Source organism: Oncorhynchus tshawytscha, linkage group LG15 (assembly GCF_018296145.1).
Source record: "Oncorhynchus tshawytscha isolate Ot180627B linkage group LG15, Otsh_v2.0, whole genome shotgun sequence".
NCBI lineage: Eukaryota > Metazoa > Chordata > Actinopteri > Salmoniformes > Salmonidae > Oncorhynchus > Oncorhynchus tshawytscha.
The window spans coordinates 23,745,625-23,765,384 of record NC_056443.1 but is presented as its reverse complement, the minus strand read 5'-3'; the positions used below and the strand labels follow the sequence as shown (position 1 = coordinate 23,765,384).

General features: G+C 42.7%; 1 protein-coding gene across 40 annotated transcripts in view; it reads right to left on the bottom strand.

The window, feature by feature from the left end:
* Window positions 1-19,760, bottom strand: part of LOC112214694 (receptor-type tyrosine-protein phosphatase delta) — a 905,847-nt gene that overhangs the window by 198,344 nt on the left and 687,743 nt on the right. The window contains exon 1 of one of the 40 annotated variants that reach the window (XM_042298334.1): window positions 11,788-12,169. The exons of the other annotated variants lie outside the window; for them this stretch is intronic. The gene's annotated coding sequence lies outside the window, so the exon portion shown is untranslated. Of the gene's footprint in view, window positions 1-11,787; window positions 12,170-19,760 lie in introns of those variants that run through there. 40 annotated transcript variants of the gene reach the window in all.

Here is a 19,760-nt window from a genome sequence, read left to right as displayed (position 1 = left end):
CGGAAGAGAGAGCAACAGCCAGCTACGATAAATCAGAAGTGCCAACCATTTTACCCTCATGTTGGTTTATTTGGGAAATAGTTCAAACATAATTTTTAATCCAGCTCGACTTTTTAGTCCAGCAAACCTGAGGCTAGTAATCTAACTTGACATTGACACAGAAAATGACATGAAGTCAGCCATTTCACAAGTTGAGAGTCAGCCTGGTTTTGGCAAGTGAGGCACTTCCTTCATACTTACAGAGTGGATAAAAGTTTGTTTTTCAAAGACATGAATTCCTTTTCATTGATTAGTCTCTAGATCTCTCTTTCTCACTCCCTCACTTACTCTTTTTCTGTTATCCTTGTCCTCATTCTTCTCCGCAAGGTTGATAATGTCCCTCTTCTTCTCTTCCCACTCACTTCCTCTCCCTCTCTTTCTCTGTAGAAATGGATGTCTATTTTTTCTGGTTCTTTCCTTTCTCATTTACTCTGTGGCGTCTACTTGTCCATCTCTATTTAACTGCTGTATTTCAATGGTTTGATTTGGAGTTTTTTTTACTAACTCTTTCCCTCTGACATGTCTAACTGTCTGTAAGGGAGTGTGGGGGTGTGTTAGGCCCTGTCTTCAACACTCTCTTTCCATCCCTCTATTTCTCTTTCCATCCCTCAATTTCTCTCTTTGGTCTGGATTGACAAGAGCTCTTCATTCTGTCTGACGAGGAAGATAAAGTCTCTCTCTCAAACACAAACACTTCCTTCCTTGGGCCTATAGGTGCATTAAATCCCCATTTTCATCACCCGCGGTCCTGTAGGATCAGCACTTGATTACTGTATTCATCCTTGCGCCACCAATCCTTCACGCTGAACACACACATCTGGGGGTCATTCCACCTCTGAACCTGCTTCCCATCTCTCACACATCGTCACAGAATGACGACTCAACAAAGGGAAGCATCAGGGAGTGTTTTTTTGTTGCTTTTGTGTTGGGGCTGATGTCGGGTCCGGGTGTTGGAGCCGGAGCTACCTGGGAGCCATCAGCAGGTTAGTTAGGGTCTCATGCCTAAGCTGGGTGAACAGGTTCCCGTGCCTCAACCGAGGTAACCGGGGAGGTCTCAGCTTTCTCATCGGGCTGACGAACCAGCCGAGGAGTGAGGGGGTACTGTCACGTGTGCTCCCTCTCCGGCGCTGTAGCTTGTCATGCTCCTGCGCCTCAGCCAGATCGACAGGTTCCCGCGCCTTAGCAGAGGTGACTGGTCCGCACCTGAACCCCAGGTTCGTCATCTTGGTCGGCATCCTTAGGCTGGAGCCGCGTGTCGGGGACGGGGTACTGTCACGTGTGCTCCGTCTACGGACTCTAGGTCAACAGGCTGCTCGTTAGGGTGCACACCTGTCACCAGCGTTATGCGCCTAATGACAATCACCTGGACTCCATCACCTCCTTGATTACCTGCCCTTTATATGTCACTCCCTTTGGTTTCTTCCCCAGTCGTCATTGTTTCCATGTCTGTGCGTTGTTCGTGTTTCTTTATTAAAATACTTCCTTCCTGACTCCCAGTGCACATCATTACATATTTCAATGCTCCCATTCTGAAGTTTGTTTTTGCACATTTTACTTTTGGATTTTTGTACATCAGCTTCAAACAGCTGAATACACAATATTTTTGGTTACGGAAAACATATTATCATGATTGCTTGTTTTAGCAACCAGGAAATGTTGGATCGATTTCTGCATAGTGCATCTTTAAATGAATAATTCAGTGTTAATAATTCTCACATGTTGGAATATGGAATAACTACAGGTAACTGCCAGAATAAAATAAACACTTGAGTAATTGAGGGATACAAAGTATATTGAAAGCAGGTGCTTTCACACAGGTGTGCTTCCTGAGTTAATTAATCAATTAACATCCCAACATGCATAGGGTCATTATTTTGGCTACCATGGCTAGAAGAGATCTCAGCTCTCAAAGGAGCATAAGGTGTTTAAATTGTGTGTGTGTGTCAGTCACCAGATCTCAACTCAATTGAACACTTATTGGAGATTCTGGAACAGGACCTGAGACAGTGTTTTCCACCACCATCAACAAAACACCAAGTGATGGAATTTGTCATGGAAGAATGGTGTCGCATCCTTCCAATAAAGTTCCAGACACTTGTAGAATCTATGCCAAGGCGCATTGGAGCTGTTCTGGCACGTGGTGGTCCAACACCGTATTAAGACACTTTATGTTGGGGTTTCCTTTATTTTAGCAGTTACCTGTATATCACATACGCACATTCCAACAGTTATGTCCAAGCAATGTCCAGTTACTATGCCGTTTAATCCTCCTTGGAATGGTCCTTTAGGCTGCTGGGTTGGTCCACACATGCATCTACTAGGCCGAGGCAGGTTGAGTTGCATTTCTGGTATGTGTGACCTTGAACCGCACATTCACCTACAACTACTGAGTTAGTCAGTTCAAGGAGAGCTGACAGTCCTTAAATCAATGGTGTGTCTTTCACTATAGAGGTAGCCCAATCCTTTGCATAGCGACAAGACCACCGTTGTGCATGCTCTGTGATGTATACCTTGTGTTTCCCTTCAGAATGGCAGAAATCTGACGAGTCATCAGCTTGATGACTTTATTTCCGTCAGGGGACAAAAATCTACTGCTAACGAACATCAGAGCATCTGGTCGTTGCTGACATCAAATGTTACCGTTGGAGCCAAATGATGTGCATTATCATAATGTGGCTAGATCATCATCCCCGTCCAATAATACTCTGGGTGGTAAATAATATCATGACCTCATTGGAAGGGTATGTATACCGTTTCTGTCTCTATTTGTGACAGCTTCATTTGTCCCAGTCTGAAATACTTTGAACAGTAACCTGACCTATCACGTGCCTGCGGCTAAACTTGCCCATATATCTATCTATATCTTCTTATGAGCTCTTTCATTTCCTTTCTATCCTCTCATCCAAACTTAGTTCATATCCAGCTAGGCTTACAGGGCGAAACCTAGTTTGCTGTTATTGTTACTTTGTAACCTTAATGGTAGCTACACCACAACATATTTTTTGTCAAATATAGAAATTATATATGTGAACAAATATGTAGGTATAGTCAAATAATGTATGGGCTTTTAAAACCACCTTATTGGACAAGTACGGCCTCCAATGTTGGACACATATACAGACAACCAATCTATAAATATGCCGGCGGGTCATCCAAGCCATATTTTTTTCAAGCCGACTAAATATAAACAAGGCCTTGTCTCTAGTACGTTAACGTCTCGACCCTGAGTGACGCAACAAGCGAAACCCCTTTGAAATACTTCTTAAAATATACATGAAAAGGCCACGTATGTAGCGTCTGCTAGCACCCGGCTCACTTTGAAGATACAAACACAGCCTTCACCTGTCATCATGAATCGGATGCCAAAAATATCACCGGGCGAAAGGAGACAAAAAAGAATAGGGAAGGTGACTCATGCTGAGAATGGAGTCAGAAACATTTGCGTCATCCAAACGCGTCAACATGACAAACTGGAGAGGTCTACCACATGTGAAAGAACCGGCGCGTTTGCCAAATACAAACATAAGCCAGAAACGAAAAAGAGACAGTATTGCTGTCATAATCGTGTATCTCAATATAAAATCTATTTTTATTCGTTCGAGAGCCGAGTACAATTTCATTTTCCCACAGGACAAATTCCTTTGCCATACTCCAGGGATGAAATTCTCCCAAACAACGCCAATCTATAAAAATAATAAATTAATAATGACACAGCAAAAAACGCCATTACTCCAGCCTCCAAACTGTCAAGGCTCATTAGAGCTGAACTGTAAAAGAGATCCAGCTGCTTGGCCAGGTGATGACACAAACACACCCTGGCCTCTGGCAGCAGCCCCCCATCCACACATCATCCCTCCCCCTAAAGAGAATATACTGCGTGTCTCCTGGCACAGTTCATCTCGTAATCCGCCTTAAAGCTGCTAAGCTTCCTTTGGTCTAAATGAATAGTGAACTACAGAGGGGAGAGGAGCCTTGATGCACTGGCCTGTATCAGAGCCTGCCACACAGAAAGAGAGAGGGGATGATGGAGGGAGAAAGGAAGATGGAGGAGGAGGAAGGACAAGCTTTAAGGGTTATGTCTGTCTGGTGAAATCAACGGCGGAGTGACCGGGGCCATTTTCACTCCCTGCAGCATTCTTTCTCTCTCTGTCTATCTGTTTCTCTCTCTCTCTCTTTCTCTCTCTGTCTATCTGTCTCTCCCTCTCTCTTTCAATCTCTCTTTCTCTTTCTCTCTCTCTCTCTCTCCCTCTCTCTCTCCCCTTCCAAATGGCGGTCATTACGCAGGACATAAAAAGTCATTTTAGTTCCGCCTGGCTTCTTCAAAGGGGCTCTGCTATAATTGAGAAGAGAGAGAGGGATAGAGAGAGGGAGGGAGGGCCGCAAAAACATAATTCCAACTGCGACTCCTGACCTCCAAAGTGAGGGGAATTGAGTTTGCCGAAGCCCTACCAAACTATAAAAAGGGAATCATAATAAAGACGTGAGAGCTAGCGTATAGCCATGCGAGGGCCCTGACATGTCATGTTTGCTGTTAAGCCATGTAAGCCCTTTGCCAGCTGTTTTTCCTTTTTTTGCTTCCTTTTATACATCTTTTTTTATATAGAATGTGTGTGATGGTGTGGGTCTATGTGGAAAGACAGAGAGAGAGAGAGAGAGAGAGAGAGAGAGAGAGAGAGGCAGTGTGAAGAGTACACACGACACATCAGCTTTGATCTTTGGATTTTTAGAATAGCTAACATACCAATGTGATACCTCAAGATACAAAGATTAGAATAGTTGTAGCTTCATGTATTGCAGGGAATCTGGGAACATTTTAAAATGATGAACATCCATCACTGTTAAATGCATTCCTCAGCTGTGAAATTCCTGTTGGCCTGAGTCGGTGCAATTTCTAATAGAACTTTACCACCTGTAGAACTTTTCCTAATAGAACTTTACCTCCAGTAGACAGTTTCCTAACAGAACTTTACCTCCTGTAGAACATTCCCTAATTGAACATTACCCCCGGTAGATAGTTTCCTAATTGAACTTTACCTCATGTAGACAGTTTCCTAATAGAACTCTACCTCCTGTAGAACATTTCCTAATATAACTTAACCTCCCGTAGACAGTTTTCTAATAGAACTTCACCCCCTGTAGACAGTTTCCTAATATTTTACCTTTATTTAACTAGGCAAGTCAGTTAAGAGCAAATTCTTATTTTCAATGATGGAAGGAACAGTGGGTTAACTGCCTGTTCAGGGGCAGAACGACAGATTTGTACCTTGTCAGCTCGGGGGTTTGAACTTGCAACCTTCCGATTACTAGTCTAACGCTCTAACCACTAGGCTACTCCACCTCCTGTAGAAATGTACCTCCTGTAGAACATTTCCTAATAGAACTTTACCCTCTGTAGACAGTTTCCTAATAGAACTCTACCTCCTGTAGAACATTTCCTAATAGAACTTTACCTCCTGTAGAACATTTCCTAATAGAACTTTACCCCCTGTAGACAGTTTCCTAATAGAACTTGACCTCCTGTAGAACATTTCCTGATAGACTTTAACACCTGTAGAACATGTCCTAATAGAACTTTACCCTCTGTAGACAATTTCCTAATATAACTCTACCTCCTGTAGAACATTTCCTAATAGAACTTTACCTCCTGTAGAACATTTCCTAATAGAACTTTACCTCATCTAGAACATTTCCTAATAGAACTTTACCTCCTGTAGAACATTTCCTAATATAACTTAACCACCTGTAGAACATTTCCTAATAGAACTTTACCTCCTGTAGACAGTTCCCTAATAGAACTTTACCTCCTGTAGAACATTTCCTAATATAACTTAACCTCCTGTAGACAGTTTCCTAATGGAACTTTACCTCCTGTAGACAGTTTCCTAATATAACTTTACCTCCTGTAGACAGTTTCCTAATGGAACTTTACCTCCTGTAGACAGTTTCCTAGTAGAACTTTACCCCCTGTAGACAGTTTCCTAGTAGAACTTTACCCCCTGTAGACAGTTTCCTAATGGAACTTTACCTCCTGTAGACAGTTTCCTAATATAACTTTACCCCCTGTAGACAGTTTCCTAATGAAACAAATGGAAGAGCTAGGCTAAACCATAATTGTTCTTCAGCTCTGCTTCCAATGCAAAATATGCTTTGTTTTTGTTGTTGTTTGTTTCCCACACAAAGCCGAAACACAGAAGTGGCCACATTGGATTCTTGATCTGATGTAAGAAATGGCCGAACCATCTGTGGGCTAAAACGTGGAAGAAAATCAACGAGTTGACTGTCTCAGCAGAGAAAATGTAGATCTAAAGAGAAGCCATCTCCCTTCTGACAAAATTTCCTCCACTGATGTCCATGATCATATGTTATGTACCTCTCTACAGGATTTTAGTGTGTGTATGTGTCTGTCCATGCCTATGTGTATGTGTTAACGAGTGCATAACAATCCCTTTCCAGACTGTATATTTGACCCTGAGGTTAAATATACAAAAGGTTGAACTTCCCCAGTTCATGAGCTAGCCACTAGTCAGACTTGGTTACTCTGAGCCAAGTCTCTGTCCCTAGCACTTATCTGTTGCCACCCCACCATCTCTCACAGCAGGTAGTGTAATTGTGCTTGGAAAAAGCCTATCAACCAAGATACTCCATCTTGAACGTTCTCCCAAAGCCCCCTTTATCATTATAACTACAGTAGAGTGCCTCAGAACTAAAGTGTTTCAACCTAGTCGTTCCCTTCTGTGAGAGATAGAGAGTGGGGAGACGAGAGAGGGTAGAGGGAGAGAGGGAGAGCCAGAAGAGAGAGAGAGAGAGACAAAGAGACAATGAAAGAGACAGTGATAGAAAGAGAGAGACAGAGAGAGAAGAATGAGGTGAGAAATAGAGAGAGAGAGACAGAGAGAGAGACAGAGGGATAGAGAGAGAGAGAGAGAGAGAGAGAGAAATAAAGTGAGAAATATAGAGAAAGTGAGAGACAGATAGAAAGACAGAGAGATGGAAATAGACAGAGAGAGGAATAAAGTGAGAAATAGAGAGAAAGTGAGAGAGAGTTAGAGAGAGAGAGAGCTAGAGAGAGAGCTAGAGAGATGGAAACAGACAGAGAGAGAGGAAGAAAGTTTGAGAAAGAGAAACCAACAGAGAATATAGACCTCTGTGGGCTGAAACCCTAGTCGTTCCCTTCTGAGAAAGATGGAGAGAGGGGAAGGGAGTGAGGGTAGAGAGAGAGAGAGAGAGAGAGAGAAAGAGAGAGAGATAGACAGACAAAGAGAGAGAGAGAGACAGAGAGATACAGAGAGACAGATAGAGAGAGGGGGAGGAAGGAAGAATGTGAGAGATGGAGCGAGAGATAGCGAGAGAGACAGAAATAGAGAGAGGAAGAAAGCGAAAAAGTGAGCGAAAGAGAGGGAATATAGGGAATATAGACTTCTGTGCCAAATCCCTTTTTTTTCTCCCTAACGCGCCAGAAACACATTTTAAAACTGTCATACTTTAATTGAAATTCCATCACTTGTGTGGCTGCTATTGTGGAATAATTTGATAAAGCACTGTGACGTGAATGTGCAGAGCGGGCGGCGTGACTTCCATTTCTCCTGCCTTTTATTTCCCTCGTTCAGTCCGTTATTTAAATGAAACCCTTTGCAGATTCTGTTCTGTCCCAAAATTACAGATAAGGGAAAAGGAGATGATAGCAAGGGCAAAAATACAGCCATTTTGGGTCAAAATGTAAATATTGTTATAGTAAGCCTAAGTCTTCCCAGCTACTTAGTCAAGTGTCGAAGGTAATGATCATACTAGCATCCAGAACAGCTAAACTGTTTGAGGTGGTTCCTTTCCACTTTCCATTTATTTCCAGTGGTTTCCAGTTGGTTCTTGCTAAGTGCTAACGATTGGTAGCGACTGGCATTTTGTCGAGCCAAAATGGAGGTCAAGGGCAGAATCCCATCCCTACAGACCCCAATGCAAATCTATACCAGCAGCCGCCTGCCTATCTCCTGACAACTGACATGTGGCATCCGTCGTATCTGTTGAAACCCAATCCACCACTGAAAAACAGATACAGAGACAGGCAGTCGTGGCATCCCCTCCCCATATGTGATACGTGGGTGATGGGCTGCTTGCCCCTATAGCCTTAAGACTGCATTCTCCACCATGAAACCAGAGGGAGAGACAGAGAAGAGGATAATACTACTCAAAAGTGTAAAGACGTGTATTAGAGAGAGAAAGAGAGAGAGAGAGAGAGAGAGAAAGAGAGAGAGAGAGAGAGAGAGAGAGAGAGAGAGAAAATGTGTGTGTGTGCGTGCATGTCTGTGTGTGAGTGTGCACTCGTGCACTGGCGCGAGTGTGTGCGCTGTGTGTGTGTTTGGTGTTAGTGCTAAGCAAAGACTCCTCGCCAGACAATATTTATGGATCGTTCTCCGTCTTGACAGGGTGATGGACAGCAGAGGTGATGCCGGCGGGGCGTGAAAATAGGCTTCTTATTACTCTGACCCCAGCGGTATAAGCTGAATATCAATACCACGCTAGTGTTTCCCTCTGTGTAAAGCCAATGCCCCGTGGCAGACTTCTTTGAATGCTTTCCTAATGGCACCCTATACCCTATGTAGTGCACTACTTTTGACCAGAGGCCTATGGGCACCCTATGGGCCCTGGTCAAAAGTAGTGCACTACATAGGGAACGGGGTGCCATTAGGGATGCAACCTGTTTTATATCACGCAACCACCCTTGAACAGTAGTTGGGTAGAAAGGGGGTTAGGTGAGGGAATGTAAGCATGGGTAAATCAGGAGATGGAGGGGCTGAATGAAACGGCGGGCTGCAGCCAAGTGAACCAGGAAGGAAGGGTGGAGGAAGGCATGATTACTTTATTATGCTGTGGGATTGATCAGTGTTCTGCTAAATCAAACTCATTTCTCATTGTCACATTGCATCAGGTTCTCCTTGGTAAACTGGGTTCATAGAATAGGTCCCCATGATACACACTGTCGCGCATGAAGGTGCACACGCACATACATAGGCACGCTATTAAATACACGCACTTGCGTGCACACACACATCCTCACAGGAGCAGCCCCGCCATGTTTTTCACCAAGACCGCTTCAGTCAAAACTCCTCTCGTGCCAGCCGGGGGGGCGGGGGGTGTAGTTTAGGCGTGCTGGCACAAATAAATTAGATTACACCAGTAGATTACAGGGCAATGCAAACCGAGGTGGTGATTGTTAGCAGACCTATTGGCACTCCGTGGCCTTCTCTCTCTCCAACCAGGTTGGCGCCCCATAATTGCAGCCCTGCGTTTAGGTATCCGTTTACATTATGTAAGTGTTGATTTTTCATACCACGGCTCGGAATGGAAGGCCTCAAGCTTTGGTTTGGCACTCCACAAGCAGTGGTCACAGGCAACACAGGCGCACACGCACACAAACAAACACACAAAACACTTTGCAAACAGACTTCCTTTTTTTTTCTTTTTCTTCCCCTTCTGCGATAGAATGGTGTGTCATAGACATTTGGATGTGGTGGAACAAGAGCATTGTGCAAGGATACACCACTTCTTTAAGAGGGAACTTGGTTCAGTCTGGCTGAGGGACTGGATGCTGATTTTATTAGCTCTGCTTGGTTCACCTGCAAGGGAATCTTTTAATCCTTTGGCAGCAGGCTCTTCTTGTGTCCTGTATCATAATGTTCAGTCCCAGCATGAAATACACTGAAAATTAACTAGCAACTGCCTCGCTCTCATCGACGCACAACACACTCTTGCCCTGCCGCACTCAATCATAGAAACTTGGTTTCTGAGAGTTATGATAAAAAGGCTCTTCAAACAACACCATGAATTGTTTCAACGGATTTCACAGGGACACGCAGCCAAGGACAGGTTCAGTAAAGATGGTCGCTTCAATGCAGCTTTCAAAACAACGTAGCTCATCTCTCACGTCAGCTCTCTTTGGGTTGAACCACTTAAATCGACTCGGCTCTTCCACGTCAACGCATATTCATTTCGTCTCCCCTTTTGAGGGCAACTGTCGTAACAGCGGAATTGGAAATCGATCGAGTTGCGACAGGCGCTAATAGCGCTGTGTCAAAATTGGGCGAGTGCTAATTGTTGGAGCTAGAAACTGTAAAACATAAAGGACAGGAGAGCTCTCAGAGTGCTTACTGCCTACAAACAGATAAAGACTGCTCAAACACAGACACTCACACACACACACACACACACACAATTACAAAGCACTTAAAATCCATTTTACACCTCACTACTCCAACCTCTCTTATTGACTTTTCATTTCACCCAAAGCTACAAACGCAATACAACCAAATAGTGAGCTATAAGGCAGCTGAATGTACTGTAGGATAACCAAACGCCAAGCTGTGCATATTTACTGTGTTTCATGCATGCACACATCAATCAGTCCTAGAAAATTCTCAAACCAAGAAAATAGAATACAATTATATAAAGCATATAAAACAAGCAATTAACCCAAAATGTGATATCTTTCACATAGAAAAATAGGTCTACATTTGAAATAAGCAGCAGGCCAGCACACAGCATTATAACCTTATTATTATCAAATGTTTCTGTGGTAACCTTTTATGCTGTTAAAGGCCCAGTGCAGTCAAAAATGTTCATGTTTCTGTGTTTTATGTATTCTTCAACACTATGAGGCAAAGGGGAGAGAATAGCCTGTCTTTTTGTGGCATCACTGGTCTCCTGAACCCCCCCCCCCCTCCCCCTCACTGTAGAGTTGTAGAGTAGACTAGGAAGGCCCCTAGTGGCTAAACTCGCTCAGTGAGCACAGGTGTTGTGCGCAATTGTACTGGAAAAACTGTAATGGAAAAAATGTTCACTTTCACCTGATTTTGTGACAGGCGTTTTCGCATTTATTTGTGTGCCCGTTTGAATGCCTGTAAACCAAGGGATATAGTTCGCCCTGCCGACTATTCAGTTAGGACCTCGGGGAAACAAAAATGTGTTCCAAATATAGGCAACAACATAGATATGGCGCGCGTCTCTTGTGCGAACGCGAGGAATGCGGCTTTAAATCGTGACAGTAGACTCCACACAACTTCGAAAAACCTCGTTTTCCAATTAAACTGTAATATCACTATCGAAACCTAATAGTATGCCTACTAAAACAGCAACATCATCATTACATCGATGTTATTTCTTCTGAGGAGCAAATACAATGACTATGAATGTTTTATGAACGCAATCATCTATCGATAAAGGTTATTAATGTACTATATTTATTTTATTATTGTAGCCTATCATAGGCCGCAGCCCACTGCTGTAGAATTTACATTAGCCTATCATACAGTAAACGAATACCCAGATCCCCTAAATCGCCTAGTATACTATAATAGTCGTAAACATAATTCAAATAACTACTTGCATCTTGTTGTAAATGTGCACGTATGCTAAATTTAATTAAATGAGATTCGTGCGTCCCTCACAAAATAGGCAGTTATATTCAGAGTCAATTCGATCTAAATAAACTACAGTATAATTGTATTCTCTATACAAAACACAAACAACATAAACGAGTCCATTAATACAACTAAAATAATGCACTGTAGCCTAAGCACAGACAGAGTTTGGTGCTCCATTATATTTGACAATAAAGAAATACAACAAATCAATCGCATCTCAACACGCACTATTTTAAAGGCTTTTGGACACGACTTCAGTCCGGCAACACTGTGCGTGAAAAGTCAAACATCCACAAATTCACCAATTTGAATGGTAATTTCCATAGAAGCTTACCTTAACATCATATTTGCATGTAGTCTTTGAACTCGGTCTCTCCAATTGTAGGCTATTAGAATAGTCGCGAGTTACATCCAGAATGACAGCAGCATACGAGAAATAATCCGTCTACAGATACGTTTCTTTTCCAGTCTGCCCACTCTAATTTCGCCTCTTCCTAGAGTTTTCTTTTCTCGAATGAATGTTCCTCAGTGCAAGATGCAAACCACCACAGCGAGCGGAGGGACCAGAATGTCCAGCAATGAAAACATGTGGTATATTTCCCGTCGTTGTGTGCGTTAGGTCTTCATTATTCTATGTGTCTATTCAGACTGTGTCTGTTCTGTGTGCGGTGCGGCAGGGACGCGTTCTCTCTTGCCGACACTCACACAGACTGCCCGACTCAGGCACAGAAACCGAGAGGGGATAGAAGGTGACGTCACTCACCAGGATCAACTAACTCCCAGAGCTCAACTTTCTCCCCTTCAGTCCACCAAAGGAATGTTGGAGTTTGGACATCACACGTTTTTCAGGGAAATATTTGTCATATGTGGTAAAAAAAAGTATGGTGAATGAATGAATTTTCAGATGGTGAAAGTGAAGAATAAAGTATGTGTGTGTCTGAGAGAGAGAGTGTGAGAGAGAGAGAGAGTGAGAGAGTTAGAGAGTGAGAGAGAGAGAGAGAGAGAGAGAGAGAGAGAGAGAGAGAGAGAGAGAGAGAGGAGAGAGAGAGAGAGAGAGACACAGAGAGAGAGAGAGAGAGAGAGACACAGAGAGAGAGAGAGAGAGAGAGAGAGAGAGAGAGAGAGAGAGAGAGAGAGAGAGAGAGAGAGAGAGAGAGAGAGAGAGAGAGAGAGAGAGAGAGAGAGAGAGAGAGAGAGAGAGAGAGAGAGAGAGAGAGAGAGAGAGAGAGAGAGAGAGAGAGAGAGAGAGAGAGTGAGAGACACAGAGAGAGAGAGAGAGATATTTTTTTTATAGCTATTTTGGGCTTTCAGATAGTTTTATCTGGGGAACTCCACCATTTACTTACTCAAGCCACATGCATTTGAAATATTTCCAAGAGGAATATTTACAAAATATTACTTCTGACAATGTTTTTGCCCTTGAAGCATCAATAAAGTAATCCCTATATGATTGTTTTAAGAACTAGTCACAGATTTACTGCTTTTCCTAATACTGTTATTTATTCATGTACCTTTTTAAAGCCAATATTATCGACTGAAACAAAATTATCAATATCATATCTTTGTGCATTGTATTCTAGAGTAGACAGAGCCATTACAAAGTAAAGTGATTTAGAGGCTGAAAAACAATGTCCCAGAGCGACAGATGAATGAGGGTGTTTGGAGAAAACTTGCTTTTGTGGCAGGGACCCAAAGCTTCCGATGAACAACTTAGCCTGCAGGCACACACAGTTTCCCAGCCAGCTCTCTCTATCTCCCTGTCTCTCCCTGTCTCTCCCTCTCTCTCCCTGTCTCCCTCTCTCTCCCTGTCTCTCTCTCTCTCTCTCTCTATCTCCCTGTCTCTCCCTCTCTCTCCCTGTCTCCCTCTCTCTCCCTGTCTCTCTCTCTCTATCTCCCTGTCTCTCCCTCTCTCTCCCTGTCTCTCCCTCTCTCTCCCTGTCTCCCTCTCTCTCCCTGTCTCTCTCTATCTCCCTGTCTCTCCCTGTCTCTCCCTCTCTCTCCCTGTCTCCCTCTCTCTCCCTGTCTCTCTCTCTCTATCTCCCTGTCTCTCCCTGTCTCTCCCTCTCTCTCCCTGTCTCCCTCTCTCTCCCTGTCTCTCTCTCTCTATCTCCCTGTCTCTCCCTGTCTCTCCCTCTCTCTCCCTGTCTCCCTCTCTCTCCCTGTCTCTCTCTCTCTCTCTCTCTCATTGAGTAATATTGACTGATCCACACAAATAACATTGAGCTCTCATTGAGTAATATTGACTGATCCACACAAATAACATTGAGTTACAGTTTCAAGGCAAAATTGGAGCTAGGAGCGTGTTGCTGAAAATATATTTTACAAGGGAAATAAAAGTAGCGGTTTAATAGCAATGTACAATGAGGGAGCACTTGAGAAATATGTCATTTCAAATAACTTTTGATTCAGTAATTAGCCTGTTCTGGCAATGCGAAAATTACAGGTTTGGTCAAACAGTGAAGTTCAGTTGTGACTACAAAAGCAACATTGTGCAATTGTTTGAATGTCATTCCAATGATTGATGAGAAAAACACAAGAGCAAAAGCCATGATTAAATGATTCGTCCTTGACGTGTTTTTGAGGTTTTAGATCTACAGAGTACAGTATACATTGTATGTATTATTTGAGATACCACAGGATGAAAACATGAACATTTCTTTGAAAATGTGTTGGCGTTGCTTGCAAAGTACTACAAACACTGCATGACTTTAGTTTAAACATACTATAGTGACTAACCTATAGACTAACTCAAGTAGACATTATCAGATGCATTACAGATGTAGGATCTTCATTTGATCACGCTTTTGCAGGATAACTTTCCTGCAATGCAGTGCGTTTGAGGTTTAAAAAGGCTTCTGAAGTTTGTCATTTCCACTTTGAAATTTCAGAGTTGATTTTTCCTTACGATTTATGTATCAACCGCTACAAAAATGTCCATGAATAATAATCCACATAATAATTTAAATGTCCTGTTGCCGCATGTCCTGCTGTAGCAAACTGTCTCAAATTAAGACCTTACAATGCAATGTACAATGCAAGCTAAAACAGCAGTACAAGATACGGACGCAGTACGTCTACAGCTACCGTTTTCAAGCCCCTTCTCTCTTTGAATATAATTGGATGAGACTAGTTAGTGGATTTACAATCCCGTTCTGGGTCTAACATTGTGCTTTTTCTCCTCTTGGCATCGTCGAGGGGTGTAATACGGCAGGCGATTGTTGATAAATGAGGGCAAGGGTGGGATTTATCAAGATAACTCATTACCTATAATGGGTGAACTTTGTCATGTAGGACTAGACGGCGAGAGTCCATAAACCAACTGTCTTTCAATAAGATGGATTCGAAACCAAGGCAATCCAGATGCTTGGCTGTGACACAGTATTTCTCTCCTTTCGAACGAGAGAAGTCAAGTTTGTTCCCTATTACGTCCGGCGATGTAGTGAGCGTTGAAGTCCCTAGGGTGACACTACATCTGGAGCAGATGGTGAATATCATAGACTGAACAATGTTAAAAGGACTTTAACTCAATAGTGTGCCCATACGGATTATTCTGACCCTATATACAGTTGAAGTCGGAAGTTTATATACACTTTGGTTGGAGTCATCAAAACTCGTTTTCAACCACTCCACATATTTCTTGTTAACAAACTATAGTTTTGGCAAGTCGGTTAGGACATCAACTTTGTGTATGACACAAGTAATTTTTCCAACAATTGTTTACAGACAGATTATTTCACTGTATCACAATTCCAGTGGGTCAGAAGTTTACATACACTAAGTTGACTGTGCCTTTAAACAGCTTGGAAAATTCCAGAAAATGATGTCATGGCTTTAGAAGCTTCTGATAAGCTAATTTACATAATTTGAGTCAATTGGAGGTGTACCTGTAATTGTATTTGTAGGCCTACCTTCAAAATAAGTGCCTCTTTGCTTGACATCATAGGAAAATGAAAAGAAATCAGCCAAGACCTCAGAAAAACAATTGTAGACCTCCACAGGTCTGGGTGACCCTTGGGAGCAATTTCCAAATGCCTGAAGGTACAACATTCATCTGTACAAACAATAGTATGCAAATATAAACACAATGGGACCGCACAAACCGCTCAGGAAGACGTTCCGTCTCCTAGATAAGAACATACTTTGGTGCAAAAAGTGCAAATCAATCCCAGAACAGCAGCAAAGGACTTTGTGAAGATGCAGGAGGAAACAGTTACAAAAGCATCTTTCTCCACAGTAAAACGAGTCCTATATTGACATAACCTGAAAGGCCAGTCAGCAAGGAAGAAGCCACTGCTCCAAAACCGCCATAAAAAAGCCAGACTACGGTTTGTAACTGCACATGGGAACAAAGCTTGTACTTTTTGGAGAAATGTCCCCTGGTCTGATGAAACAAAATTAGAACTGTTTGGCCAGAAGGACCATCGTTATGTTTGGAGGAAAAAAGGGGATGCTTGCAAGACGAAGAACACCATCCCAACCATTAAGCACGGGGGTGGCAGAATCATGTTGTGGGAGGTGCTTTGCTGCAGGAGGGACTAGTGTACTTCACAAAATAGATGGCTTCATGAGGAAAGAAAATTATGTTGATATATTGATGCAACATCTCAAGACATCAGTCAGGAAGTAAAAAATTGGTCGCAAATGGGTCTTCCAAATGGACAATGACCCCAAGCATCTTTCCAAAGTTGTGGCAAAATGGCTTAAGGACAACAAAGTCAAGGTATTGGAGTGGCCATCACAAAGCCCTGACCTCAATCCTATAGAAAATGTGTGGGCAGAACTGAAAAAGAGTGCGCGGGCAAGGAGGCCTACAAACCTGACTCAGTTACTCCAGCTCTGTTAGGAAGAATGGGACAAAATTCACCCAACTTATTGTGGGAAGCTTGTGGAAGGCTACCTGAAAAGTTTGACCCAAGTTAAACAATTTAAAGGCAATGCTACCAAATACTAATTGAGTGTATGTAAACGTCTGACCCACTGGGAATGTGATGAAAGAAATAAAAGCTGAAATAAATCATTCTCTATTCTATTATTCTGATATTTCACATTCTTAAAATAAAGTGGTGATCATAACTGACCTAAAACAGGGAATATTTACTTGGATTAAACGTCAGGAATTGTGAAAAACTGAGTTTAAATGTATTTGGATAAAGTGTAATCTTCTGACTTCAACTGTACATCCTATGTACTCATATTTTTTATTATTTTTTTTGTAATTTAGCTGACATCCAGAGCAACTTGCAGTAGAGAGGGCACACATTTATTTGTATTTAACTAGGCAGGTCAGTTAAGAATACATTCTTATTCACAATGACGGCCTAGGAACAATGGGTTCAGTGGCTTTTTCATGGGCAGAAGACAGATTTTTACCTTGTCAGCTCAGTGATTCAACCTAGCAACCTTTCAGTTACTGGCCCAACGCTCTAAACACTAAACACATGCCGTATATTTGCACTTGTCCCCTGTGGGAATCGAACCCACAATGCTGGCAATGCTAGTGACACACTCTACCAACTGAGCCACACGGTTCATCACTGTGTACCTACATTACAATATATAAAGTGGGAAACCCTTCCACCCATTATGGCTTCACCACCACATGCTAGATGTTAACAACAACAAAAGTAAATAAAGAGAGCTGCACCCTCTATATACATGATCTCCCAGTAACTTATTGGGTAGAACAGCAACGTTTCAGCATCACTGTGCCTTCTTCAGGGTAATATCTATGAACGCTTTAAACCAGGTTATCTAGACAAACAGTGCAACAACGACAACGAGATCAGTGTTGAACTTTCCACCCCCACCGTGGTTCAGTAGATCTCTGGAGACCTTGACTAATCACAAAAACACTGACGAGCTTTTGAATATCCTCGTTTGTGGGCGGTCCCTTTGGTATGCTTTATTGGAAACATCATCAAGTCCCATAATGCAAATTGGTGACTTTGATTACCTGCAATTATATTGAACATAAGGCTGATCTGAACTGGTAGCCATGTTTGTTCGTTTTTTTTACACAGCAAATATATTATAGTTTTGTTGACTTTATCAACCCAAATGACGGTATTTATATTGGCAACGCTTTACAATAAGGTATCCTTTCACGAGGTTGCAACGGTTTACACGTAATATATTGACAGTTAATTATCATGAATGAACAGCTGTAACTCATTGGTTGAAAGGGTGTTACTGTCGTTTTGGAGCTTGCTAAATAATGAGTATAGAGACAGTGGGGATAGAATGTCCTGAATAACAGACACTTTATCAAAAACTACAAGTCAATCTGGGGCTTGTGTGGGCACCAGCCTCCTACCTCAGTGGTCTCTCTCTGAGCCATGAGCCAGACTATATGACAGCTGTTATGCTGCAAATCAATGTATTGACTTGGACAAGACTTCTCCTATACTGGGGTAGTGTTTATCTCAGCAAGGATATAAACCACCTCTCAAAGCTCCAACTTGTTGTTGTGTGAGTTCACAATGTCCAGCGGAGGAAAAGAAGTCGGATACCAAATCGATTTCCTTGTTACACAAGTTAGATGGAGAGTTAAAGGAGCTACTGATCGATAAAGTCATAGATTTCCCACAAAGGCCCACCAGCACATACTGCGTTCAGTTGTGTCAAGATCGAGCATTTTATCCGACTTTGGATCAATGAATCATGTACAGTATGAATGAATTGTCCATTATTTCGTGATGAGTATTTTTGGTCCAATTTATGAGTATAATTTCCAATTAATAACAAGAAATGATTGAGTTCAAATGGATTGACCCCTTCTAACATGTGTATTATGGGCAAATCAATACCTTTTCACATTAGGACTACACAGGGAGTTCTAACAGATCTCATATAGCGAGACCATGCAGGAATATCCAATATCCAATATGTAATCTTTATACATCCTTATACAGAACCCTACCAAGGCCAAGGTCAAGGTGTGTGTATCCTTGCCAAGGTGCTGTGCCTTTATAGATGATCCTACGTCACGTCGTTACTCTCTGTTTGTGCATCTCAGGACAACACTATTTATAACCCAGGGGCAGAGCGACAGGACTTGTATCCCCACCAAAAACAACTTCCATTCAATTCCTTAGAGACGATCCACCCTCACCGCAATGTGCCGTTAAAACCCACCCCTTTTCCAATCAAGTAAACCAGTCATCGTAAAATTAATTCCCTGCCATCAGGCTATTGCCTCTCACTCTTTGGATAACGATCTCCTAAGCGGATAAATGTAATCCGATGTTTCGAGACGACAGACGGAATTGACTTGTAAATGGCCACTGGCCAAGCACAACAATTCGGCTAAATGCCGAAGGTGACAACCAACCACCAAGGTGATATTACAGACAACACCCCAAAGGCATGACAACGTACGCCAAACACCCAACAAAACCCCAGCGCGAATCTCTGCCAAGAAACCCAGTGTGTCTCTCTTCTCAGAACGTCTCAGAATGCGTTGGCGATGACGGACGGTGAAACGTATTGTCTTACTTAATGGTCAATCAACAGTTTGTCGAGATTTGAACACTTAATGTGTTTCAGGAAACAGCAGAGGGAACACCCCCATCCACATCGATGGAACAGTAGTGGAGAGGGTAGCAAGTTTTAAGTTCCTCGGCATACACATCACAGACAAACTGAATTGGTCCACTCACACAGACAGCATCGTGAGGAAGGCGCAGCAGCGCCTCTTCAACCTCAGGAGGCTGAAGAAATTCGGCTTGTCACCAAAAGCACTCACAAACTTCTACAGATGCACAATCGAGAGCATCCTGGCGGGCTGTATCACCGCCTGGTATGGCAACTGCACCGCCCTCAACCGTAAGGCTCTCCAGAGGGTAGTGAGGTCTGCACAACGCATCACCGGGGCAAACTACCTGCCCTCCAGGACACCTACACCACCCGATGCTACAGGAAGGCCATAAAGATCATCAAGGACATCAACCACCCGAGCCACTGCCTGTTCACCCCGCTGTCATCCAGAAGGCGAGGTCAGTACAGGTGCATCAAAGCTGGGACCGAGAGACTGAAAAACAGCTTCTATCTCAAGGCCATCAGACTGTTAAACAGCCACCACTAACATTGAGTGGCTACTGCCAACACACTGTCAATGACACTGACTCTACTCCAGCCACTTTAATCATGGGAATTGATGGGAAATGATGTAAATATATCACTAGCCACTTTAAACAATGCTACCTTATATAATGTTACTTACCCTACATTATTCATCTCATATGCATACGTAGATACTGTACTCTATATCATCGACTGCATCCTTATGTAATACATGTATCACTAGCC